We start from the raw sequence: 27,500 nt of genomic DNA, 5'->3' as shown, positions 1-27,500 counted from the left end.
AGTCATCTCTACGCAAAATGCTACAGAAAACCAAGCAGTCCAAAGAACAATTCATGCGATGTGCCTTTTGCTTCTGTAATCTGACTGGGAGATGCCTTTTTCCTCTATGCCCTATTAATTAGATGTGAATTAGAAGCACATAGTCTACCCAGATGTTATCTTGCAAGGTATTTAAAGTACAGGCTGCAGCCTCCTGCCTACTATTTGCTTCCATTACCAGTGGCTTCCTTCCTAGAACTGAATTTCTAGGCATGAGAAGTCACTGCCTTCTAAGTCACTGGCTTCAAAATAGTTTGCTAATAGTTTATTAAAACAGCTCTATGCCTTTTTCTCTATTTGGGTAAAATATTTATTCTTTCTTTAAAGAGGAGTTTGATAGATGTAATCATCTAAAGAATGTCCTGCCAGTTTTAAGTTAGTCGCAGATACAGCTGTGCGGATCATGTTTCCTGTCAATACCAGAAACTTGTCAACCCCCGACTCTTACCAGTTCTTCCCTCTTCAGCTGTGCCACATTCAAGCTTTCTTGTCTTTGTCTGCTAGCACATTCCCAGATCCTTTCCTCACTTATCTGCTCATCAGGCAGCCATTTTCACTCCCTCCATTAGCTTCATCAGTCTTGACTTCTGCAGCCATCTTCTGCGCAACCTGCTTACCCAACTTGAACACAGGATTATCACCCTCACCTCTAAATCCTCTGTAATGCTCACAGGAAACTAGGTAACTAGTGGATGAGTTAAAATGCAGAACATCTAAAACTTCACATACTGCAGGATTGGGATAATGTTCTATGAAGGCTTTTGAGCAAAGGTGGTTTCTTCTCGTGTGCAAGAATAGTGACTTTGTGAATGCTACAGAAAAGATATGGTAAAATTACAACATCAGGTCTCTGATCTTTAATGAAGTCAATGAGACCACAGAGATATGAAGATTCTTCTGCACAGATGCTCTTATACCTACTGCTGCTGTTAAAATTAATAAAAATGTTGTTGCTGATAACCATAGGGGAAGGGTTTAACTTCTAGTTTAATTGTGAATTAAATTTTTTTCCTGTTTATGTTATGTTTGGTTTTGAGGCTTGACCTATCAAATATCTTATTTTGTATATTTTACAGATATGGGGCTAAAAAGTGAAATATGTCCATCTCGCTTTTCGAAAACAGTCTCTAGGTCAATTCTACTTAATTCTGCTCATACAAATACAAACTCCTACGCTAAAGATGCAGAGGGGGGCTTTCCTACAAAGCAATCACAAATTTAGTAAATTAGCCAGGTTGGATTCTGACATCTGTCAAATACTGATCACCACCTTGTCTTTAATGAGACCAGGTTTGGAGAAAGACACTATTCAACATGAAAGACAATTACAGTTTGCTTCACTATTTCTAACTGGCTCAAGAGCACAATACAATGCAAAGCCAGTTCACTACTTGTTTATATGTATAATTTCCTTAAGACTATGATATGATTTTTAATGTAAAATATTATTTTATGCGTGTACTAAAATGATTCAATTTAAGATTTGGAAGTTTTTTGAAGAAAAATAATGTGGTATAGTAATTTGATTATGCCTAGAATCAGATACTGCATTCTACAGGCAAACAATTTCTATGAAAGTGAACAGTTTTTAGCTATGTAGTTGTGATTCACACATTCAAAATGATAAATTTAAACCCATCAATAGTAAATCAATTGCAGGTATAGAAGATAAACTGAAATAATTCATCATATCGCTATAGGAAAACACAAAGAGTAGATGTAATGGGACATTTTGACTTTAAATTGAAATCTGTTTCTAGGTTTTTCAAGGACAATTCGCTTTACAAAACTTTAAAGTATACATAAAAATCATCCATCGGCACATCTGATCCAAATATACTAATGATTTTTATTGGTCAGATCTTGAAAGTGAGGTTTATTTTTATGGAGTATGCATTAATTAACCCAACATGTACTATCTTCCAGTATATCTAGCCAAGTACTTTCATTTAAACATGTTTATTGTGAAATGTTTGCATTCCCAACATTTGTGGCCCACACACAGACTATTTCATACTTCACTTCTGAGCAGTTACGAAAGTTAAAAGGAGTTATTGTTTTTGATTAATGCATTTTTGGGGACATTTTTTTTAAATGTTCCAAAACTATGCTCTGAAGACATTCTTCTCCATGAAAACATCTATATGTATTTATCTTGAAAACGGAGTATTAAGAGAAAATGAGTGGGATTCACTTTAGATCATTTCAACTTTTGCATGGAAAGTGAACATTATTAACTTTTGTATATAATTTGACTGAACTTATGCAGAGTATTAATTGACTGATTTGATATAACTGTATCAATCATAAAAAGAAAAGCCATGTACGCAGATACGTGGAGTGGTGCATTACAGATGGGAGTTCTAAGGCTGTGGCTGTCATCTTTTGATTAAGAAAAGGAAATGATTTCACTAAAAAGATATTCCCTCTTGTGTTGTTTTGTTTTAACTGAGTTTGTACTTTCCACCGAACTGGACATATTTATTGAGACTCATAAGTTACTTCACGGTTACCAACATCACTGTAATCTCAACAAACTATCTTTTTTCTTGCCAATTATCTAAATATCATAACTATAAAATATCTTAAAACATTCTCTATAGTGTAAACATCTTAGCTACAAAGCTTTAAGTGTAAACAGTATGATGCATCAGAATGATTTTAAGGGATGTTATAAAAACTGCTCTTAAAAACTAAACAAAAATGTAAAGCTTCCATCTGTTTTATGATTTTTCCACTGTAGAACTACTGCTGTGTGCCAGTTTACTGAACCATGGCTTGCTAAAGAGATTGCTGGGGTCACAGATTGAAAAAACAAAGAGCAAGTCTTTAATGGTTGATTTTTTGCTCAAGTCTCCTTGATACGGTTCGAACAAAATTAAGTGCATGGCAGCAGAAAACACAGAACATAAAAATGCTCATGTCGCCTGTTGCAAGGGGGACCCTTCGCAAGAAGATTAGCATTTTGCAGAAGATGTCATTTAAGCAATTATCTTAAGTTCTTTTGTGACTGTATACCTACGTTGTCACCACCAAACCGCTGCTATGCTGTGATTCTTTGCACTGTGTATGTACAGAGTTAAATATAGACTGTAGATTGCATACCAAAGGAGGGAGAGCACACACATGCAGACCTACTTTGCGTGAATCCTTACCCCGATATGAGAGAATACTAATTCTGAAATTCTGGACATTCTTTTCACTGAACACTGAGAGAAGGGAAAGCCACATAAGGGGCAAAAAAATTTCTTAAATGCACAATTGCATATTTAAGAATTTAAACAAAGCAAATAAGGAACCTACCTAACTACTCAGTGCATAGCTAGACTTTGCATTCTTCTAAAAGTGACAATACAGTTATGCTTTTATGAAATCAGTTTACATCATACAGAAAAAAATGAAGAGCCTTATATACAGCAAGGTACTTCAGCACATGCTTAACTATGAGCATTTGAATAACCCCACTGCAGCCTGAAGACCATTCTTCCAAGCATTTATGCACTATGCTGAAATACATTTCCAAAATAAATCTCATTCAGTCAGTCTTTCAACGTGAACGTGGCCAAACGGCATGACTACAAAGTGGTAGCATTGTTTTGGGTTGTCTTCCTCCCAAACTGTAGAAAGAAAAATAATACTTGAGAAATATAATGCAGCTAGGCTGCAACTTTATTAACTTAACTTATCTGGGAACTATCCAGAAATAACATGAATATTAGAGGTCATCATTCTTTCCTCAATCTACATACTTACTGGACAGCTATCATCAGATCTTATTGAGTCCCCCCTTGTTTCTGGGACCTTGTCACCTGCTGCTCAAGGGCTAGAGTCTTGAGAAACAAATTTGTCTCCTCACTGGAATAGACGTTAGGACCCTGGTTGCCATTCACCCGTTTCTTCCAAGAGAAGCTCTGGTGAGAATGCATTTCCACTGAGGCACCTATGGCCAGACAATCTGTTTTAGCTCATACCTACTCCTACATATATAACTACCACCTAGTGCAGAAGTTTATGCCTGACAAGGAAAAGAGGCAGAAAAGAAACTCTTCAAAGGCAGCAATCTTTTTACTCTGTACTGGTCTACAAATTCTCCTTCTTTGACTCCATGGATTGGGGAAGAAAAGCAAGCAGTCTGTCAACACACAGAGAGATTTTGACTCTACCCCCTGGCGTGACTCCTGCACCACATAGAGATCTGGCACACAGCTTTCATGACACTTCCTAAATGAATCCAGACAGATTCATGGTAAATTGTGTTACCCTTACCCCTAAGAGAAAGGCAGTTCACATCATGAGAACGGGTGACAGGATCAAAGCCCCAGTAAGTCATGCGGTAACCTTGTCACAGAATTGCACCAGTGCCCTTTCCATTCGAATCTAGGACCTCCTTTCTAGGGTTCTCTACTCACACAGAATAAAATCTGATAATCCTTACTCATGCAAATCTTAACCACGATCAGGAAGTTTTTGCTTTCAGTGTTACAGAGCGAAATTTTTGTGTACGTCTACGCTGCACTCTCTGGGGCAACTGCAACTCCTGAATGCTTGAAACTGGCTAGCTCAGATGCCAAAAAGCTTTCTAAGAAACTGGAGAGCCAGCACGCTGTGTGCTACAATGGTACTGCACTGTGAAGCTTTCTAAATGACTATATCTGCAAGAGTTGCAGCAACTGCAGTATAAACACAGCCTACACAATTCTGAACAAAGTCTAAGCATACTCTATCACATCCATATTCTCTGCCACCATAGTCTTTCCAACAAAAAAAAAAAAGCATCTTAAGTCACAGGTATTTGCTGTCCTTCCCTTAAAGAGTATTATTTGAGGGTGAAAAAAACAGGCCTTCAACCCACCACACCAGCTGTTTAATGACTGCCAGGAAAAAAGGTTTGTTTAATGCACAGATACATCTTAGCTATTAGCCATTGCCTCCATGATTTTTCTATGTCTGCAACAGGCAATCGTCTGTTTCACATGATTTTCAGGGATTCATCCAGAATAGAGATCTTATATTTAGATATTTGGGAGTCTCTCACCTTTCTGGGAAATATTTAAGTCAATTCAAGAATTGATCGCATTGTATGTACAATCTGTCTTACCTGCTGCAGCCAGAGCAGAGAAGTCTAGTAGTCTGCGCACATGTCTAGGGAGTGGGAACAGACATCAACACACTCCGTGGCCTAGGAGAAATCCTTCAACCTCTTTGCCTCAGTTTCCCCATCTGCAAAACAGGATAAAAATGAGAGCTGAATAAACAGTATAAAACATTGTAATTCAAAGTAAAATTTTGAGTTAACAGCATTAGGAACACGTTAACTACTTTCTGTTTTTGTCTATCTGCAAAATTTGGAGCATATGTGCTGTACCAATATTAGCATGTCTTCACAGTCAACATCTAGAATGAATGCTTAAATATTCATTGACTTCAAATTTCAAATTGAAGTTTGAATTTGACATTCATTCTGTAGATGTAACAGCATCAACCATTAATCAGGGAATAGAAATAATACCACTCAATTTATATAATCTACACACTGTGGTCAAAATGTATACTTCTAGATATATAATCTCAAAATTTTAAAGTATTAGCTGCTTAAGTAGATCATGTGATATGTCCCCTCCCTCTTCTAACTGGCTGATTTATGTAACTGAGCAACCAAACAAAAACAAAAATTCTGAGATGTATGTTCAGCTGTAACGCTCACAATTTACATTGTGTATTGAATCAAGTAAATTTGTAACTCATGCAATCAGGAACAGAAGAAATAACATGATTTAAGTAACCAGCTATGACTATAAATTTATAAATAATCTAACCAAAAAACTCTACAAATAAAGATTTTTAAAATGTATTATTCACCGAAGAATTCTGTAAGTAACCACCGAATAAATACTTTCCACATTCACAAGAAAAGAAAAACTCCAAAACGTACCTAAGGAGTCACTATGAATTGTTTGTACAGATCTACCTACCCAGTGATTCTTCCCTCACAACCCTTAAACTACATCTATGTACATGGAAATTTGATTTCTATAGTTTCTAATGCACTATCTTTGTGGATTGGTTCATTTTTAAGCAAGTTACTGGAGTATCTAATGCAAACATTTAAAAGAAAAAGAAAAAGAAAAATAAAGTTACCCAAACCATTATAGATGTTATTTGAACAGAACATTTCAACCCTGCTGAATGCTTACACCCTCTCAGCTATGTCCTTCTGGTCTCTTTTCCAGCCCTTTTTTTTCAAATACATACATACCTTCACCCAGGTGAGCAGATGCCATTGACCAACACAACGACAGTCACTAAGTGCATTTCTTTCCTATGGTTGCTTGAGTTGCCAAAACATTTTGCAGTTGCCAAATCACGGCCTGCTTTTCTCAACTTAGTTGGTTTTTTGGTTGCAGTTTAGTGTTTAGAAATCTTAATCTTTAGAGAAATTTGTTATGGTAAAGAATGAGAAAAGAAAGGAAGAAATATAATTTAGATGAGCTCATGCCTTCTGCTTAAGCTCAAAGAAAGAAACTCAAACTTTGGAAATGCAATTTCCAGGTAAAGATGAAAGATCCCGTGTTATGTCTCTGTAAACCAGAAAACAACTGACACTTAGCAAGTTGTCCTATCTCAGACAGAAACAGCGTGGATGAATCTGGCCAGTCCACTTGCACTTCTATTACCGAAATCACTAATAAAGTTTGAGAGGGGTTATTTTTAAAGCAGCTCTCAGAGTGTTCCAGCTCACTACTGTCAGCTTCAGATCTCAAATGTAATTTGATTTATAATTACATTTTAAAAACTAGCATTAAAATAACATTAGAGGGGTCATAATCTGAACTTTCTAATAGTTAGGCATGCAGCATACATTTAGAAATGGATCTCCAACAGGATTCATCTGGAACATATTCTGACCAGAATTCCTTCCTTCAACCATTTCAGTACTCTGCAGAAGCTGGAGTGCCGAGAAGCCATTGTGGAGCCCTGTATTTCCGTGTTGTTTCAAATGTAAACGGATTGAAATGCACTGCCGGACATTTGTTAGTCAAAGTCTTCTCTTGCATTATAGTCAGGCCCATGTTTGTAAACAATGACGGGTGAGAAAGTGCCGGAGAATCTGGAATTAGGCCTCTGCACTGAAAAGATGTACGTTACATCCCTTCTAAAATCCAGTTGGCTCCATCGCTCCTGAGCTTTGGAGTGGCTTTAATTTTCTTAGCTTCTGTGGCACAGATTGATTTAAGGGTGTTGAGTTCTAGGAACTGCTCAAATTGGTCAAGTTATGCTTGTGCCAGCCAAAAGGTACAGTGAAAAAGCAGTGGTCCCAACAACTGTGTTGGGTGTCCGCTGGGAACGACCTGTCCTCCCAGCTGTGCAAACAACTCGAACTGGCATTCAGTGAACTTCACAATAAAACTGGCATTCAACGAACTCACAATATTGTACCTGTAGCTGCAAGCCTGGCACCTCCTGAACGCAAGATGGGGTTCAGATGGGTCACAGGCTCGTTGCAAAATTTGCCTTGTGCTCTAAGTCCCACCTCCTGATAAGAAAACTTCCCAACTAATCAGTTCCACGCTGGTGCCTGACTACAACTTCAGAGGCAAAAGACAGACAAGGAATTCAGTTTCTGAATGCTAGTGCTAAAGTAAATGATCTAGTAAAAAAAAAAAAGAAAAAAAAGGCTGTGCCTTAAAACCAAGTTTGAAATTTTATAGGCTTTTACTCCATAATTTGTACTTGAGCCTTCTGTTATTTTTAAACAAATCTAATTTCTTACAGATGTGAAATTTACATTTTAAGAGTGTCTAGTGGCCATGTGCATTAATTACTTTATTGTAATATTTTAATGAGTTTGGGGTTCAACTCTGAAAGAATCCTGCTGAATCCTTGTTTCCCCACAGAATTACACTAGAACTTGATTCAATCACAACTTCACACACCCTGATCCAAACCCTGATGGACTTGCACAATATTTTCAGTTGTCTTATGAAGTCCCTGAACTTTAAAACTGGCTCCAGATTTTAGGACTTGTCACCGAACTAGCGCTACCTGGAGTCAGGAGCAGAGGTAGGCTTTCAGAAAGTTTGTATTTAGAGCTGAACTTGTTGGCTGAGCCTGATCTCAATGGAAACAGGTAGCAAAATGCAAAATTCAGTTGTGACAGCTAACATTTGGGCCAATCTTGTTCTTAATGACACTTATGCAATGATGCAAATGCTTCCATCTTAGTATATATGACATAAAAACATTTAGGGCTAAAAGATTAACCCCCCAAAGAGTACCTAAATTCACCAGGGAAGATTAGAAATGCACTACTGGAAGATTTCTACTTTGTGCAAAATAGTTGAAAAGCATTACAATATCCATACTTCTGCCACGGTATTCCCTTTATGGATTTTGGTGGTTTGTGTCATACTAAATTATTTCTTCTTCATCTGTGAGTGTGCATAAGTAGTGGTGGGAGGTAAGTAAAATGAGACTTTTTTTCAGGCGGTTTTCAGCCAGGACAGTGTCTGTGCTTGCAATGTTGCAGGTGTAACTACTCATCTTGGGGACTGACGCAGAAACCTTCAGACCACTGAGGATCTCTGCAATTTGAACTGAAGAGATAAACCTCCTTACAGCATCTAAATGCACTTTAACTCTCTGTGAATAAGCTAAAGATGCAAATACATAACACACTGAACAATGGGTTCAAGTACAAACACAGATAAATGCAGGAAAAGTGGGACTGACTGTTTTAGTTGACTGCGGTAATAGTAAGAGGTTCATCAGTTGTCGAGTGCAACCACACACGCTGCACCCACAGAGTCCGCTTGGAAATCTGACCATTTATGTCCACAACTCTCACCTCTCTTTGCTAGGGCAAATGCAGAATTGTAACTTCAATGAACTACCCAGCTTTTTAAAAAGTATGTTTTTAAACCACTTACAATAAGAGCAACAGTTATTATTCAGTACATGCTTTTTATCAGATTGAAGATAAACTTTATTATAACTGGTGGAGATGGTATCAATGATTTGTGGTCTATGAGAATTCTGTAATGAGAAATGGTAATCTGTCTTGGGGCAAACAATATTGTTCTGTTTACTATGCAATTAACAATATTAAGTCAAGATTCTATAACTGATAGCTGAAAATAGGGGTGGTAGGAAGAAACTGGAAGCACTGGAAACTTTCACAGGACAATTATCTGAGGACTATAAATTATTTATGGTGCTTTAGCCTGACATTCTCTCTTATCCTCACAAAAATGTTCCTCACTGCTCCAGAGATGTTCACCGTGAAAGTATCAGACTGTAAGCAGTTTGGGGCAAAGCCAGAATCTCTCCTGTTCTCAAGTACTGAACGTACAGGATAGTGCAGTAATTTCATTTTCAGAAAAGAAGCAATAAAATCACAAAAAAGCCACCACAAAATAGTTTTACTTTGGAAAAGGTATGATAATGAACCAACAAGAATGACAAAGAGAGAAGTGAAATCTAATCTCTGATTCCTGGCATATTTGGTGTAAAATAAAGACAGAGTACCTCCCTTGTGTTTGATTTCTTCTTTAATTTTATAGACTGAGTCTCATACCTTTGTGTGACTGAAACCCTGTACTTCTTGTTTACTCTTAGATCAGCCTTAAGCAACTACCATATGGAGCTGCGAACACCACAGACATAGCAGAAACGGTCCTTAACTAACGGTCAGAGTAAATTGTATTGGGAGTCAAGTGGGGCCACTTTCAAGTGGCTGGTTAAGACAAGGGCTGACCTATAATAGAGCTTCTCTGTAAAACAATACATTTTTTACTTTACGTTATAAAGTACAGAACCGTAAGTATGATTGAGCGCAGAAATCTCACTGCCTTTTTCTAGTTTGTTCCTTAGCTGTACACATGCAGTCCAGCCCTTTTGGCTCTGATTCTGCAGCGGTAATAATTATGAGGTTACCTCAACGGGAACTCGGGCAGAGCTTCGGCACAGCGCTTTCGTAGGGAACAAGCAAGACCTATAAAGTGCTAGGGTCTTTCTTGCTAAATTGATCTTCAAAAAAAAAAAATCCAATGATCGCATTCTTAAACTAGCCAATTCCATTTGTAGCTCTCTGGAAATGCGATGCTCCACGGAGAGCTCCATTGCACCCAGCAGGCAAAAGCCACATTTAAGACAGCATGACGCACCAGCGCTCTGGCAACCGGGATGCTGCAAGGAAGTGACTGCTTCTGGCAGCCCCACGGCCCCTCTCCTGCACCTCTCGCCCTTAAGGATCGGTGCCTTAAATTCCCATATACCGCTGAATAATAACATCTGGCTGATCCAGAAGATTAGCAGCTTATTCCACCTTTGTTCTCTGCCTTCTTTTAAGATGAGCAATGAATGACACCACAGCAGGCATAACGCTCCGGCACAAAAGCTAACAAAATTGTAGGATGTTTTAAGGAATGATGTAAAACTTAGAGAGTTTTAGAAGGGTACTCCTACACAGAATCTCTATATAAAACCCAATGCTGCATGGAAGGGTTCTCAAATTCTCTTTACTTTCCTGAACACTACAACACAAAATCAGCATCAAATGTCTACAAGACCGACCTCTTTAAAACTGATAAAAATACAAACAGTTTTGATAAAGTGTGCACTAAATTTGAGGGTTTCCTTTACGTAAGATAACACTGAATCAGAGTTTCACAGCAACGAAACAGATACAGTAAAATTAAATGGGAGGAAAAAAAATGATCGGAGTATAAAACTTCATGTTCCTGTACATAATATGCCAGTGATTGGTAGAAGTTATGCACAAACTTCTACTTTTTAAAAAACTACTGTTTTGAGGAAAAACACTCAACAATTGGTATTTATAGGGCTTAATTCCTTTTTCTGAGGAGGTCCTGGGGTCTGGTCATTGTTCATCGCTATTGTTCAAAATTTACTCCCAGATTAAGAACTTCTCCCACACTAATAAACAGGTATAATAATTTTCTCCAGAGAGTAATTTTTTTTTTCAGTAATTAGCCTACTTAAATATTTTAATGGAACTACTGACGTACAATAGCACAAAAGGTCCTCTGACCATAATATAAAGTGAGAGATGAGATTCCTAAAAACTTTTGTATGAAGGAGGTCTAGGATTTACAAAACCTATCAAGCAGACAGCTCTAAAACTATTTTTAAAGGTCATAAATTAGGTACTCTCTTAAATGTAATTCAATCATCCACTGTTATAGTAGCTTGATTCTATTAGTTGTCCTATGCGTTTTACAAAACAGAACTCTATTAACATTATTCACTTATAGTTTCCCTCTATAAGTGGATATTCTGCTCAACAGGCTTTAAATAGATTCCCCCTCCCCCCCGAAATTGCTATTAAGCATACTTTTACTCAAAGGGCAAAGTAGGCATAGGATTATACTTGTACTTCATGCAAAGGATACATTTTCAGCAATCAGAACTACATTCCTACAAAGTAAAAATACTCTATATAAGCCGATTGTTTCTATCCTTCCTAACCTTGCTCAATAAGGACTCTATTCTGATCTTTTGAGTTACACACAAGTTTTCCAATTTGGCTGAATAAAGGTATCTTGTTGGGCAGCTTGATGAGCATATTCTGTGTCTCGAATTCTGACCTTGGCATGTTCAAGGTGGATCTCAATTATAAGACGCTGCTCAGAGGGGAAATTTTTTTTTTTTTTTTTTTTTTTTTTTGAAATCAGGATTTATTTTACTTTCTTCCGTTAAAGAATGCAGTAAGGAACTCCTGCTTTAGTGAACCGGTGAAAATATAAACCTTGATAAAGAGACCACAACACATATATAGCCACAAGTTTTTCAGGGCAATTTACGTAGCCTGTAGTTACATTCCAGCTTAAGAAATGTCTATTATAGATCATTCATCTCTGATTCCATGTTGATTTCATTGTGAATAAATGTGTGGCCGCACCTCTCACAATTTAGATGACTCTATTCTGAACAAGATAAAAAAATACACGAGTACAGGCAGAGGAGCACAGTGCTGGGCCAAAGCACATATCCCACAGCCAGTCTCAAAGGACCTCAGCCACCTTGCAGCATTGAGCCGCATGCCACAATAATCTGACACCCAAACAGACCCTGACCCATCGTAATGGTGTAGTTGCAACAACACAATCTGTACATAAAAATGTGTATGTCTAAAGAGCCAAATCCTCCTTCAGCTGGTTACCATATTCTACGTTCACATCTTACTTCTTAAAACAGGACAGATGGCAGAAATCGTACACTGGTGTTCTTTCCATTGGCCATGCCAATCCCAGATAATCAAGTCAGTCAGTCACCAGCAGATACTCTTTTCTCAGAGGAAAGGGTTGAATTTCATCTGACCACTGAGCTTCAGCTTGCACTTGAGGTTCTAATTTTCTTCTGGTCTTAGCCCATTTCTGTCTTGCTCTGGCACACACTGCCCTAGTAAGTACATTTATTACCTCAGTAATTCCTCTGGGGGCTGTCTCACTTTCACTTTGTATCTGGACTCACATAAGCATCTCCCCATTTTACAAGGAAACATTTATTAGCCTCTGATAGGAGTTTCCTGTTCCATCATGCTGAATCCCATTGTCTATTATTCTTCAAAAGCAGGCTAACAAGTTGCATACTCCTGGGCAGCTCTTGCTTGTGGTGTACGAGGGCTAGCGGTGCAGCACAGGCATGGAGAAGGCACATGGGGGACAACCAGGTGTTCTGGGTTTTCTTTCCTGTTTGCAAACCCTTGTTCAGCTGGCCACACATGCAGTAATATGGGACCCTTACGCTGTGGTAGCATTCACCAGATACCAGTGGCACTGGGTGGCCCAGTAATTTCTAGGGTGCCCCATTCACGCTCCTTGTTCAGACTCTTGGGACTGATGCAGGAAAGGACTATGAAAGTCTCCTTCACCCAAGGATTCCTCGACTATAACATTGATCTTATTACTTCGGGACACATGAATAGTAGAAGGTAAGCCTATTATTTCACAAAAACAGGGATTTCTGCTGTAATTCCTCCAGTTCCCAGCTAATTATCTTACTTGAGAACTGCTCATGGGTTTTTTTTCCTGATAGTTGTGGGTCATCACTACATATTCCTGTTTCTCCAGGTCCACCCTACAAAACTCCTCAGTGTAGCAACTGTTCGGTAAAGCTGGTACTGTCCGAAAATTGTTCAGCCTTCCACAGTGTTACACAGGAAACTTTGGCCACGATCTCCCCCAACCATAGAACAGTCAGATCTTCAGAGGAGATAAAAAAAGTATAATTGCTAGAAAATAAAATTGCATTGATTTACCCCAGCTGAAGATCTGGACCCACCCTAGGGACAAGAAAAAGATTTCAATGCATAGTCTATTTTACTAGAAACCATGCAAAGACTCTCATCCACATCAGCCTGCTATTTTTTACTTCTATGTATGCAGACAACATTTGTATTCAGCTGCTCACTTATAAATAAAAAACATTTTTACATGGGTGGATTGGAGTGGCCTTTTTTTTTTTTCCGCCTCTTTCGGTTCCCATTATTTTATATATTACACACATGTTCTGTCAGCGAAGCTCACTTTGTTATCTGAAACATCTGTGGTACCCTGCTGTGGAGAAGGCCAACACTGCTGCTGCTGTTGCTGCCTGTCTTTATTAGCCACTGATTTGCTGATGTAGTCCTCCGACAGCGTGCAGTGCTCCGGTTCGCCTCCGTAGCGTCGGGGCTGCACGGCAGAAACAATGGGATTCTGTGAACTGGCAGAGAGGTCCTGTTGGTTCACAATATGGCAGTTACCATCTATATGAAGATATGAAACCAAGGTTTCATATGTGCATTCACGCAAGCACTTTTATGTTTCTAAAGAAATGTATGTGAATTTATATGTAAGCTGAAAGGATAACACCCTTGCAAAGAAGGTACACACTCATCAGAACGAAAGGACCTCCTACTTGAGGCTCCCACAAGGTCTGGCTGTTGAGCAGCCACAATATTTCTTATTTTTTGGCCAAGTGAAAAGTTACCTGGATTGATCTCTTTTAGCCTTATTTTCAGGTGCTTTTTACAGTCATAGTCCTGACATACTGCAGTCCCATGAAACTCTCTGGGATCTACTGTTACTGTAAAGATACTACCTAAGGTATATAAGAAGTCTGAATTTCTTATGGAGCCACGACAAGATTTTAAAAGATCAACTTAAAGATGAAAAATCTGTCTACATTTCTTAAATAACATTTTTAGAGATAAGATATTGAGGTCACCTGACAGGAAGTGAAGCTATTTCTATGGATTTTATACATTTACTTTCTGCAAACAATAGCACCTTGGTAAAATCAGCTTAACCATTTGCCCTCTGAAAAATCAAAACCATCTTATCTCTATATGGATTTCTTATGCAGCTGGTGAGTGAAATATATACTCCATTTAAGAATCTGAGAAATATGATTGTTAAACCACAAAACTTAACAAGAACATTCAGGGGAAGATGCAAGAACAACTCACAAAAACTCGCATGGACAAGATTTCCAGCTGATGGCGATCCTTTTACGGGTCTACTGTTTTAAGAAACTGCTCTCTAATACAAAGATAAGACAACAAGAAGTTAAAGGCAGTTCCCTCCCTTAAAAAAAAAAAGATTTATCGATGACATAAAAACCTGAGTTGAGTTCTGAGTCCCATAGGTAAACTCAAACCAGCTTTTTGTAGGTTTTCCGGATCTCCCAAGGACTCTGGGCCTGATTCAGAGAATAATTATAGTATGGAAACATCATGTGACTGCTGTCACAGATCTTTTACATGCAAGTCAGCGTGCATGTGTGTCCAATTCAAGATTCAAAATTGAAGACTTATGTGGAGATAGTTATAAATGAAAATAAAACACAGCTTTTGAAAAAACACCCCATTTTCTTTATAAAATAATTGATTAACTAGCCCCAGTAGGAAGGTTCAAAAGTTACTATATAATGAAGTGCTAGTAGCAAGCAGCTTGCTGTATCTTTCAGGCGCAAGACCGTGATGACAAGAAAAAAGAATCAAGAAAATAAATGCCACAAAGGCATCTTCCTCTCCTCACCTCCCTTTTGCTTGAAGCATTACTTACTTTCAAATTTGCTTTATTTATATTACACAGCATTAGCACCCCCAAGCCAGCTGAATTCTGTGCAAACACAGGAAGGATCTTTCCATATTTAAAATCTGATCCTCATTTCCCATGCCCTGATAATAATTGAGATGTGATGGCAGAGTATCACTTGTCTCCAAAATAATCTTTGGATTACCCAACTAACAACGTGGTGTACAGAGAACAAGCTTCAGCTCTCTAGGCAATTCATCCTTTTTACCTGGATTCTACAGGGAACTAACCTGATAGTCACAGGTTGTCCCCCTGCGCCAAGAATATCCTCAGAGAGAGAGAGGAGATGGCGTACTGTTGCTACTGCTGCCACTTGCTGAGGATTGTCTTAGCGATGGTATTTCAAATCCTCTGGAGGCCAGTGAAGTCACAGATGCTTTCCACCACCAGAGGAGTATGAAGTACCTGAGTAATAGCAAGGACCTGCTCTTAAACTTACAAGATTGTTCTTATTTGGGGGAAAGTGAAAGGAAGGAATAAAATTAATGTATAAGCATAAACAAGCCCAAAACTTGGAAGATGAACTGAAAAGACAATTATCTTTATAAATTTTAAAACTGCAAACAGATTCATGCAGGACAGTTTTCCATCTGTCCAGATCCTTCTGCAGGACATATGCAGAAGAGAGCTTCAAGTTAGCATATTTCTTTATATGCAGCTTTTTCCCAAGATATTTATGGTTGGGGGAAAAAAAATGCAATGCTATGTTGGAATGGTAGTAATTTCTCTTTTACCCTTTCTGTATGTCACCGTCTATTGTTACTCAGTTTTTTAACATTCATTTGAATATTTCATCCATGCAAAAATTAGTCCCAGCATCTTTTTTCTGAATAATGTTTGGCGGTCATTGCTTCACAACTGCAAACAATCCTCTACTGCTATTGAGTGCTACAGTCAGGCTCGTTTCACACTGGAGGTTAGAATCTGATCCTAAGTCCATTAAATCACAGAGTCTTTTTAAAGTTTAATCTTGAGAGGATTTGGGTTGTAAACAAAGGACACTATACATGGGGAAAGAAACAGAAAAATATGAACTTATGACTCTAACGCAACCCCGAGTTCAAATTTTGTGTGTGATTTAGCAAGAAAATTCTGAGCTTTCGGCAGCGGCGCACACGCCCTGGCATGTGGGCAAAGCTAAACTGAGCATTGATGCTCACATCCAAAACACGCATATGGATCCCATTTTACTATAGACGTGATTCTTCATGTGCAAAACATGTGTCTGACTGGTTTTCTTTGGCTTTTTAAGATGTGCTTCTTTTTCTTTGGTGGGGGCGGGGAGCAGAGAAGTAAATAAATAATTTGTGTGGTACTTGAAAATACATTATCTGTGAAGAGAACAGCCTGGGATTCAATACCAGGTAAAAAGCCTGTACTTCAGCTGAAAGTACCAATTTCAGCAAACAACCAAATGCCAACAGTGAGAAACTTAGTCCACTATACAGCTTCTGCAACACGTTAATCTATCCCACTCTGTAATTGCTAGATAGGAAAGGGAAAAAGGGCTCCAGATGCTAATAACTTGGAAGTGGTAATTAGAGGAGTCCACATTACTGCTGCGAGACTCCCATCTTCCCTTGATTGCTGGAAAGAAAATTTTGTCCAGCGGGTCTCCTTCTCACTTCCAAAACATGCAGCACTTCTGTGTTCCTAAGCTCCATCTCCTTCTCACTGAACACATCAACAGGAGCTCGATTGGGCCTGGAAGACTTTTTTTACCTTCTCCAACATTGGCGGATGCCGTATTTCCCATAGAAAACGTAGGAAAACATTCACAAGGTTGTAAGGTGACCTAACAGGGAAGTACCACAAGCCCCGACTTTTAGCTATACAAGATCAAAACTGCCTCCCACAGTCCCAGTCTGACTGTGACAGAGAACAAGAGAGTCTGCTCCCCCTGCTTTAAAAAGTGACAAGTATCTTTAAAGGCTCGTTGAGCGTTTATAATCCCTGGGACCACAGAGACAAAGTAAGTCTGGAAAGGGTCTGAACGTCGCATGAGAAAGTAAAAGGAAAAATACACTTATCACAAAGAGGGAATGCATTTGTATTATTGTATTGAAATAGCACAAGGCTACAATGACAGGCTATAAATTTTTCTCTTGGACTGTAACCAATATTTTCCATTTCAAGTAACAACAATGTAAGAAAGAGCGACTCAGAATTAATAGAAATTATGGACATAAATCAGTAGGTACTTAGGTGAAAAAGAACCTCAAATTTGGGTATCGTTAAAGGAGAAAAGGTTAACTAGCCCTTTGAGCAACCCTTGGATCCATTTATGCTGCGGACAAACTGACCAAAAGTATGTTTAGATTTTACTGATGATGTCCATCTTTATAGTTCTCAGATTCATAGCCCAGAATGTTACGGTAAATTCTTGGCAGCGAAAAGCATCTTTTTTTTATCCCTGAAGTTTAACATCACACATAACACTAAACCTCATCTATGACTCCAAATAATAATAGCAGCAATAGTAACTACGTGGTTCTGCAGTGATGAGAAATAAGTTACAGAAATTTCTCAATTCTACTTTTTCTGATTTGATATGTCATTTCATTAAACAACCATGAATTATTGAATATTAATAATTTGAAATCAGTGATGTGCCTTAAGATATATATTTATAGACTATTAGTATTTTTCTTAACCTTTCTGTTGCTGTAACTGGCTATTGAAAAACAAACAAACAAGCAAGCAAGCAAACCAGGACTGAACAGCAAGGAGACTGTTAGCCAAAGCCAACATACGTTAGCAAAGCTGGGTCCAGAAGATGAACAATCTCTCCTCCATTTTAAGACCCAATCCTACATTTGTTTAGTGCGTGTAACTCCCCGTGGTTTTCCAACAGCTCCATCAAACCTTGGGAGATAAAGTCTTATAACTGAAACTGAAGTTGACAAGTCCTTTTTTTTCCCCCCCCAATGCAGACTTCTAAAGGAGAAGGACTGTGAATATTGTAAAAAAATAAAATCAATGCAAAGTTATTTAGCACAGGTGTTCCTGTTATTGCACTACATTTGGAAAGCCCACACATTCAGCACACCTTCAATTCGCACACCCAGCTGCATGAGGTGGTGGTCTATTGTTAGTTTAGAGGTTTGCAATAAAAAGCATGAAGTAATATTGGCAAGCTCAGGAGCTATTTTTTTTTTCTTCTTATGATGCCTCCCTGCATCTATTTATTTAGTTCTCCTTCCTTTGTTTCTGCTTTTATATTCAGCGTATTCAAAAAAGGGTCAGAATAGGTTTTAAAGATGCTCAAGCCTTTTGAACACTAAGAGAAAACCTCAGAAGGTTCACGCATAAGGAAACAAAGATATAAGGATAGCTTTGAACCTGAGGGGCTCTCTCACTGCAAGCAAGTGCATTGCCAGCATGTCACAGGTGTACACCACATGAGCAAGTGAAAAAATAAAATGCGATTGTGAAGGGGTGTGATGCTGACGGGTCCGAGTCCAGAATGCATTAATCCCAGGGTGAATGTGTGCATCTGTTAGATATTTATGTAGTTCCTACTAGTAGTTTGTACAGATATCTAAGCAGGTGAACGTCAACAGCTTTGAAACCATATGTTAAAGGGACCCTGTGAGATAGGACGAGAAGGCTATCAGGCATTCTGGGTCTGACAAGGGAGGGCAGACACCTACCGATTATAACATTGCCCTGGTTAGTCGGGACTCCTGGGCCCTACGTCAGACTCCTGCTATTTAGCTGTGCGACACTGGGGCAAACGACTGAATCTTCCTTTCCATTTCCCCATCCTTAAACAAGAGATATGACTACAGAGTGATAATTTTCTTTCTTCCCTCGCTATTTTCTAGCTTTTTTGGGGGGGGAAAAAAGATGATTTTTTTTTTTGTTCCAAAGGTATGTATAAAACACAGTTGTGTTAAAACAACAATTTTTAGATGCTGACTTTAGTTTGTCAGAAGAAGACGGAGTCAGGATCTCTGGTAGTTACAGGAACATGTTACAGCAGAGCAGAACCACGTCCTGTTCCTTTGTCTAATTCAGAGATTGTTTTATTCTTGTTTTTATATTTTAACTCTGAGTTGCTCAGACTCGGGAACGGCATGCATCTAAACTTGGGTCATCCCATTTCCCAAGGCAGTCTCCTGACCACCAGACTGTACACCTGGTAAGCACATACAAGCACAGTTAAATCCAACGTATTTTCAGAAAGGAAAAAAAAAAAAAACACAGCTTTAAGTAAAACAATGCACTTCCCAAAAGTGACATTTTGTCTATAGTGTTTACTTTCTCTACCAAATATCCTCAGCAAGGAACTGTGAGAATTCATTCATCTTTGAATGAATTTATAAAACATGCTGAGAGGTCTCTGGCTGAAATGTGTGATTTTTTTTTTTTTTTGATTAGCACAGAGTACTAGAATCCAAAAATTGTCAGTTTACACACCACTTTAACCTAGACCACTCAGTTTCTGCTACCATATATGACTGTTAGGAAATGAAAGAAAAACTGTTTTCACATTAAATGCTGAGTTTCTAAAGGAGGTCTGTTAGGAAAATTTTCCTTCAAATTAAAATTTTCTGTAAAATGGAGAAAAGAAATCTCTCAAATACCCTCCACTTCAAATAGCCTAGCAACTACCTTGAACCCTCAATGGTTCAAGTTACTCTCAAAGGTAAGGTAATCAAAAACTAGCTTTGGAGTCCTATAAGATCCTGTTGCTATAGGAGTAATTCCACCTTTGAAAATCTTGGTGCGACTAAGAATTCATCAAGAGCTGCAATTTCATTTTGTCCTCAATGGTTCATATACATATATAGTGCTGGAGAAATATGCCTTCCTCCCCCTTGTGAAGTAGTATGGCCTCACTGAAAAACATCCAGGGAGGATCCACCCATAGGACATGGATCTCATAGTTTAACATTGCCCAAACTCTGCTCCCAAACATTACCAGTCCATAGTAAATCCCATGAATTTCAACAGCTCCACTAAGACTGCTACTAAGTGCTCCTGAAAAAAAATCTAATCACACCTTCCCATCCTCTTGTATGTCTACCTTTTACAATATCAGAACACACACTCTATAGTAGCCCTTTTCAATTTATTTCCCCCATACTTCCCTTCCCAAGAGGATATTATTCATCCCCTACTCCTTCACAATGTAATTAGCTTGTTCCAATCCTTGGAAATGAAACATTCACCCCTTCTTTTGCCCGAACCCTCAAGAACCTCTTGCAAGGGTCCTCTTGTAGCTCACCACCCCCCAGGATGGGGAAAGACACACCATAATTGCTCTCCACTTGGTACCAGAGAGAGAATAATCACACTCGCCTTTTATTACTTTGCTTTACTTTAATGAAGCACAGTTAATAAAGAAGGCGTGTATGTAAAGGCGGTGGTTTACCAGACACCCACCACCTTTGTTGTTTGAGGCCCCTTCGAGTGCCCTGCAGGACTCCCCTACTCCAGCTCCTGGTTTAGCATGGGCAAATCTAGGTCTAGCGTTGCAGTGGTACAGCTCCACGGAAAGGGCAAAGTCACAAATGACATCTCCACTGTGTATTAGAAGATATTAATTGAGATTTTTAATTTTGGGAGATGTGCGTTGCATGGCATCTATAAAATATGCCCCAAACATTCTCAGGAATACAGCTCAAAGAGTTTGATTAACATTGAGCAAAATCAGTCTCTCATTCTTCTGTTTAAAAAATGAGAATTCATTTATTCAGCTTAATTCAAAGATTAAATATGATTAAAATTTCTATAAGATGTCTAGCTTTTCTGAAATAAACTGCAGTGGCCATCAAAATATTGATAGTCATTGGTAAATTACTTCTGGTGTTTAATCAATGTTATTTTTTTATCATCCAATTTTTTCTTCAAGTCAGCTTCTAACACTAAACTACATTTCATCAAGGTTGGTAAAATGTTTAGAAAGGAACAGATGTCAGAATATGGGGATTGCCAATAACACTGATGGAAGCCAGTAATTTCTTTCCTGTCCAAAGGCAAAAGAATGAAGAATAATCTAGACTGTATACAATAATACAAGATTTACTACAACATTAATGGCTATAAAAAGTAAAAGTATACAAAAGCTATCTCCATTTTTTTCAAGCCATCACTAAGGGCAGTGTTTTTCAATTTGAGACAATTTTTACTGGAAAATGAAAGGTCTATGTATTCTTAAACCTTTAAATATCCATAAAATACAGATGAAGACACAGGCTAGCGTTAGTTGCTTCCAAATATACTTGTATATTAGTCTATTGTGTAAGTTAATAATTTGCCAAATCTCAAAAAATGTGGATGCAATCTTTCCTTTAAGAAAGCGGCTCAGCTTGTTATTTACAGATTGTAACATTTACATAAGAGTTTGGTTTAACAAGAGATATAAATATAGATAAAACCCTTAGGACTTCATTCTTTAAACTGCCCTCTAAAAATCTGCCCTACAATTTGCACACTGAATTTTGTGCAGACTATTCTTGGAAGCCTTTTGTGAATTAGGGAGAACTGACTCGAAACAGGGGCTGGTTAATCACAATTTTGCAAATTGTACGTAGCAATCATCCTCACATTGTGAAATTCAGATTTATAAAATGCTGATGTTTTAAAGCTGAAAAATAAATAAGCTAAGTAGGACTACTTTGCTAAGGAAAAAAAAAAAAAAAGGAAAGAGTATAAGACCCCTTGCAAAGAAATCCTTAAAATAAAAATAATTAAAATAAGAGAAGTGGCATCATAAGTAAAGGGCATCTCCATTCCATATCTCAACTGCAAGCCCACCCTGGAAAAAATTTTACCACCTGACCGTTCCTGCCCCAGTCTCATATCAACACTCACCTGAACATACCAGGCAAATTCCTGCACTTCCAAGAATAAACCTATGGGAGGTTTACTATTTTAGAAGGCTTCTGTATATTTGTCTACAATCTGGAAAAGCTCTCCAGTTGAGGAACGACTGGTGAAACTTCACTCTTTCACATGTCTATCACTGACTGTCACCTGTACACCCAATCAAAGCTGCTTTGATTAAATATCAGGACCATCACTTGAGTATCAACTGCAGCAAGATGGATATGATACTTTATGATGCATGTTGAATGCAAACACTTGAGAATAATAGCTGGCAACTAAATAGTTTGAGGGAGAAGGAGCAGAATTTATGTGGAAAAGATGATGCCTCAAAGACAACATTTTTTGTTCTGCTTTCAAGCTGCAGCTAAAGTAACTTCATCAGCATTTAGAACCAAGCTGACTCAAGATTCTTCTTTTCCACACAGGTTTTGCAACTCCTAACATTTAGTATAAATGAAGGTCTCTTTCTATTCATTTTCCCTTATCTGTTGCAGAAAGACCTTGCCAAACTGTTTGTTTTGAGCATACAAGGATACGCTGAAATTCATGTAAAATATTTTCTGTTATCAATGTAATTATAATGACAGGAACTTTCCATTGGGATTCAGCCGTGACACAGTGCGCGTTGGTCGCCCTCCTGCCATTCCAAACCCCCTCACTATGGACACAAGTCACAAACAGTGGAAACTCTGTTTTCCTGATGTTGATCCTACCCAAAGGTCAGGTTTCTTACCTCAAACATTCCAGTAGTTGCTTAGACTGCAGTTCAGGAATTTTGTGTAACATTACTTCTAGAAAGCAAATATTTATGTTAGTAAATACCATTAAAGTATTACTGTTATACAGGTATTCTCAGTAGTAAACTGCTAAATATGAAAAAGAGAACTTTAAACTAAATGGATGGAAACATATTATATTTGTATATTAAACAAACTTTACCATGTTACTTTACCATGCTTAGTGTACTTACCAACACTAAGTCCAGCTGTTAACTCTTTTTATGGGAATTAATGTTTTTAGAATTAATACAAATTCAGAATTCATGCCTTTGCTACAAAGGGCAAGCAGAGGCAGAAAGCCCTACAAAGAACAGAACAAATTGGTACTACCAGGATTTCATAAAAGTAGCGGTCAGAAAAAAAAAGAAAAAGGAAAATAAAGGACCCACAGATACCTTACAGAGGGATGAAATAAAGTCATTCCCTTTGAATGGGAGAGGCTTACATTCAGGTCTGGCTCTGAATAAGGTAGATCAATTATTTAGCTTCACCATCATAAGTGAGTATCCTGAGCACCAGACTAGGTTATTCTGGCGGAGCCCATTCACTCACCCACTCCTATCAGAGCTCACTCTTTTATTGTCCTTTTTCCTTTTTTAATTGGAGCAAGCACTTAACCTACAGCTTCATCAGCACAAGTGAATGCCAAAAGGACAGAGTTCAGGAATTTCTCTCAAAATATGTATTATTTATTCAAATAGAACAGCTTGAGCAATCTTGGCCAATGAAACAGAACTTTTTAATGCCTGAAATTTGTACAGGATGAAAACTCTCTCCTTTCAGTTCCATCCCATGACTCAGGTTGGAACTGGACTCCAGCACCGGGTGATTCACGATCCCAATGCATTGGGATTTTGATCAGCTCTCAGCCTCCGAAATAACAGCAGTCAGTACAGGTAGGCCACAGCGCGGGTACGGAAAGTACAGCTGCTCTGCAGTAATTGATTCTGTATGTTGACCCAGACATTAGGATGTTTACTGTCTGCATATGACTCCTTCACTTCATGGAAAGCTGTACAAAACTAAAACAGCTCATGATATGTCAGTCTTTTGATGGATACATCAAGCACTGTCTCTTAACATTTCTTTACTGCTTGAGAAGATTTGACCTCGTGCTCTAACAAATCACACAAACTGCCTGGACAACACAAGCCGACACTACTTCAACGAGTCCCAAGGCTCTCAGGGCAACACGAGGCATCTACTTGAGAAAACTGTAGGCAGTTGCTTTAGGAGCAGAGCAGAATGTTGCTTTAAAGTCCACTATTACTTTATTATTATTACTGCTACTTAACAGGAGTATTTTGGAATTACTGAAGTTGTCTCCTCAGAGCCAAACTCTTGCCAGATACTGCTGCCCACAGTCCAGTCCGAGAGCAGCAGAACTTCCTGATGCTGCCTCTGAAGGTGAAGGGATCCAGACCCTGATTCCATGAGCCAGAGAGATTCAGAGATACTACTAACTAAAAACAAAATACTCACACCCTCGGGGGGGGGGGGGGTAGGGGGGGAATAATCTACAAATCAGTGTCAGGGTATTTTAAAATATCCCATAATTCCCATAAGGGAAAAAGGCTTGAAAATGTGTCTCTTTGGAGGCATTTGTAAATATTTCTTTGGCTACATCCACAAGGGTGGGAGATTCTGCCCTTAAAATTGTAGAACACTCTAAGACGACCCGGAGGGACCAGGCCATATCAAGCCATGTTGAAAAGTATAATGGAAGTAAATTTAAATTTAGAATGATAAAAATAACACCTTCTCACAAAACCAATTAATATTATCATACATGATCATGGGTTTCAAACTTTAAAAAGCTTTAACATTTTAAAATAATATACAGAGAAGTGTAATGAGACTAACCAAATCTGTTTTCTTCACTGTGCTTCTCATGGCCCAGTATCTCTTGTCATTGCATTTGTATGTTTGAAGCTATCTGCTGCCTTGGATGAACACATGGAGCTGTTCTACACCAACCGCAGCTGTGTGTGCTAACTTGGGTCATTTTAAACTTGCTTTGAGTAACTACCCCTGTTTACCAATATTTTTAGGAGTTTAAATCTATAATCTCTGTGGCTAGAAATACACTACACTAAATGTGTGCTGCATAACAAAATTTGAGTAGACACTTACAATTTACTTAGTTCCCTTTGAGGGGAATGAGAAAGACGCACAGTACTTTCATTATCTGTCCCTAAGTGTTTTTTGTCAAATTTTGACTCTGCCTCCATTCTTCAGTGACAGACATTAGGTATGACATTTTTTTGACACAATGTCAATAGTGACATCAGTAATATTTGACACAAGGCACATTGGGGTTATTTGACACAGACAATTGGATAGCTCAGGGCACTGAAGATCCAATGCATAAAGAGTTTTACCTCCAAGTCACCAGTGAATATCTAGCCCAATGTTTTCTAACTGTTACCAACTGATGGCTCCTCAGAGTCTTATACAGAAGGAGTTTGGGTGTATTGAACAGATGTCCAGAAAACAAAAATCAACACAATAAATTACATTAATCTGTGTTCCATGTTGAAACACCATGGAATGAATAGCCAGTGACAAAGCTATTCTTCTACTGCTATCTGTAATTCCTTTTAAAAATGGTTGAATCCCAAAGGAGACACGGGAGGATCAAATGAGTCAGAGAGCACTACAGCTCTAGTCTCCTGAATAAGATTTCTGTCTCAACAGCTTTCAGTCCCATGGCTTTCATTAACAGTTAAATATACTTATGGGAAAATACAAATGTGAAATGTTACTTTCAATGATGCGTTTTCCAAATATTTCACAATTGGCTAATATACAGGACTCACAAATGCTGAACAGGAACAAAATGAATTACATGTATGATCACTCTAGAATTTCCTAGAGTGCCACATACTGACTAAACAAAGCACTTCTATCTACATCCAATAAAGTACTCATCTAAGAGCAGAGTCTTTCAGTATCTATTAGGCACCTGGCTGAGCTCTCCTGCATTCGGCTCAAGATCCATTACATAAAACGGAAACTCTGGACACGAGCAAGAAGAGGTGTTAATCCTGGGTACATAGGAACCTACCTGGACCTACGAGGACAGTCACCTGCATAAGGTACCTAGGTGCTTGAAGAATTTTATATTACTAGGCATTGCCCCCAAAGATTTAGAAATCTAAATTCCACCAAGTCTTTGTATAGTGCATTAATCCTTTTTTGGAGCAGACATTTTAGGTTTTTGTCTTATTTTAAAGTTAATACTTATGTTCAAACACCATCAGGACATGCAACTTCACAGGAGTAGAACTTTTTTAATGAACAAGACATTTATTTAAAAAGTTCAGAGCTAAGTGCCTTACTTATAGACTTTTTTTTAATAAATGCAAATACCAAATCAGAGTTAATCCATGTACAAAATGTGCTCCCTTTTCCTATTTTATATTAATTTTGAAAAGATGATCCTAATAAACATTACCTGTTTATCACAGGAAGTAATCAATATGACCATGCGTTCTACTGGAGAATGATGTTCAATCAATAGCTAGAACCAACAGTTGGGCTACCTTCAGATTCCCTTTTGGGAAAACTTTTTATTTATTTATTTTAAATTAGACTATTCTAACTCCCAAACAGATTCCTTCATTGTTCTGCAAATTGTGGTTTCCCTAAAAAAAAAAAAAAAAAAAAAAAGCAGCCATCCTAGCTGGGAATCAAAATACATGAAGCATATTCACTGTCCCTTAAGAAATTATCCCACATTGTTACATATCATAGAAAAAGAGGCAAAGCACATTTTGTTAATCATGTGTTTGGACGCCCTGTCATATTGCAACTTCTCAAAACAAGTTTCATTTTTTTAAAAAAAAGCATAAGAACAATATGTATTTTACTGCAACAAAAAGCATTTCTGGAGCAAACTGTTGAGCTGAACCATTAAGGAAGCTAGCAGTACGCCACTCCCACAAAGTAAGGATTATAAACTTGCACGAGACTTCACGGAAACCGTGCCACAAGGCATTTCCACCTCTCTCTCAAAGTCAGAAGGGATATACTTTAAACACATGGGCATAAACATCTGGCATTTTCCCAACCTCTGTCCCACAGGGCCAGAGCAAGAAGTCCACTGCTGATCCACAATTCTCACCAGTCTTGGAGTTAAAAATTTCCCCTCTACAAAGCACAAAGATGCTGAACAGTAAAACAGCCTCTTCCTATCACAGTACTTGAAACAGCAGGTATGTGATCAAGTCTTACTTTGCCAAAAGCTTCGCATCACAAGGTATATTGCATGCCTCTTGGTCCAAATTTTTAGGGAAGCATTGTTCTAGGCACACATAAACATTCTCACGAGAGGGATGAGTTTATGGTATAATTCCAGTGTGAACAGCCACTACCTTTCTGTTCGTATGTCTTTATCCAAATAAAAACACCCATTTCTTGGTGGTTGGACAACCCACTTTTATTAGCGGACATCTGTGTCCTTTCCACAGCTCTAACCTAATGTAATCTCTCCCTTCCATGGTGAGCGCCGTTAGAGCCTCATTTCTGGGTGGGAACATTCAGGCTAGTCACATATCATTTTACATCTCAACCATTCACTTCTTCAGAGATTTAATAGTAGATAGGGAAGAAAAGGAGGCTCACCGATTGCTGCAACCTAACAGTAAATTCATATAAATTGTTCAGTGCAGAATTTATCTGTAGCATCAACTGAGAGTGCGCATTCTCCGCAGCTTTGTGGTGCTGGTTTTAAGGTCAGAAT

The 27,500-nt window shown here is 38.3% G+C and overlaps 1 protein-coding gene across 1 annotated transcript in view; it reads right to left on the bottom strand.

Moving 5' to 3' along the window:
* The window catches only part of ZNF536 (zinc finger protein 536), a 350,107-nt gene that overhangs the window by 242,250 nt on the left and 80,357 nt on the right, over positions 1–27,500 (bottom strand). Inside the window, exon 4 of the mRNA XM_075161307.1 lies at positions 5,138–5,259. The gene's annotated coding sequence lies outside the window, so the exon portion shown is untranslated. The remainder of the gene's footprint in view (positions 1–5,137; positions 5,260–27,500) is intronic.

The sequence above is a fragment of the Calonectris borealis genome, chromosome 12, assembly GCF_964195595.1.
Source record: "Calonectris borealis chromosome 12, bCalBor7.hap1.2, whole genome shotgun sequence".
Taxonomy (NCBI): Eukaryota; Metazoa; Chordata; class Aves; order Procellariiformes; family Procellariidae; genus Calonectris; species Calonectris borealis.
Note: the sequence above shows the minus strand (reverse complement) of the source record. Positions and strands in the feature narration are given on the sequence as shown.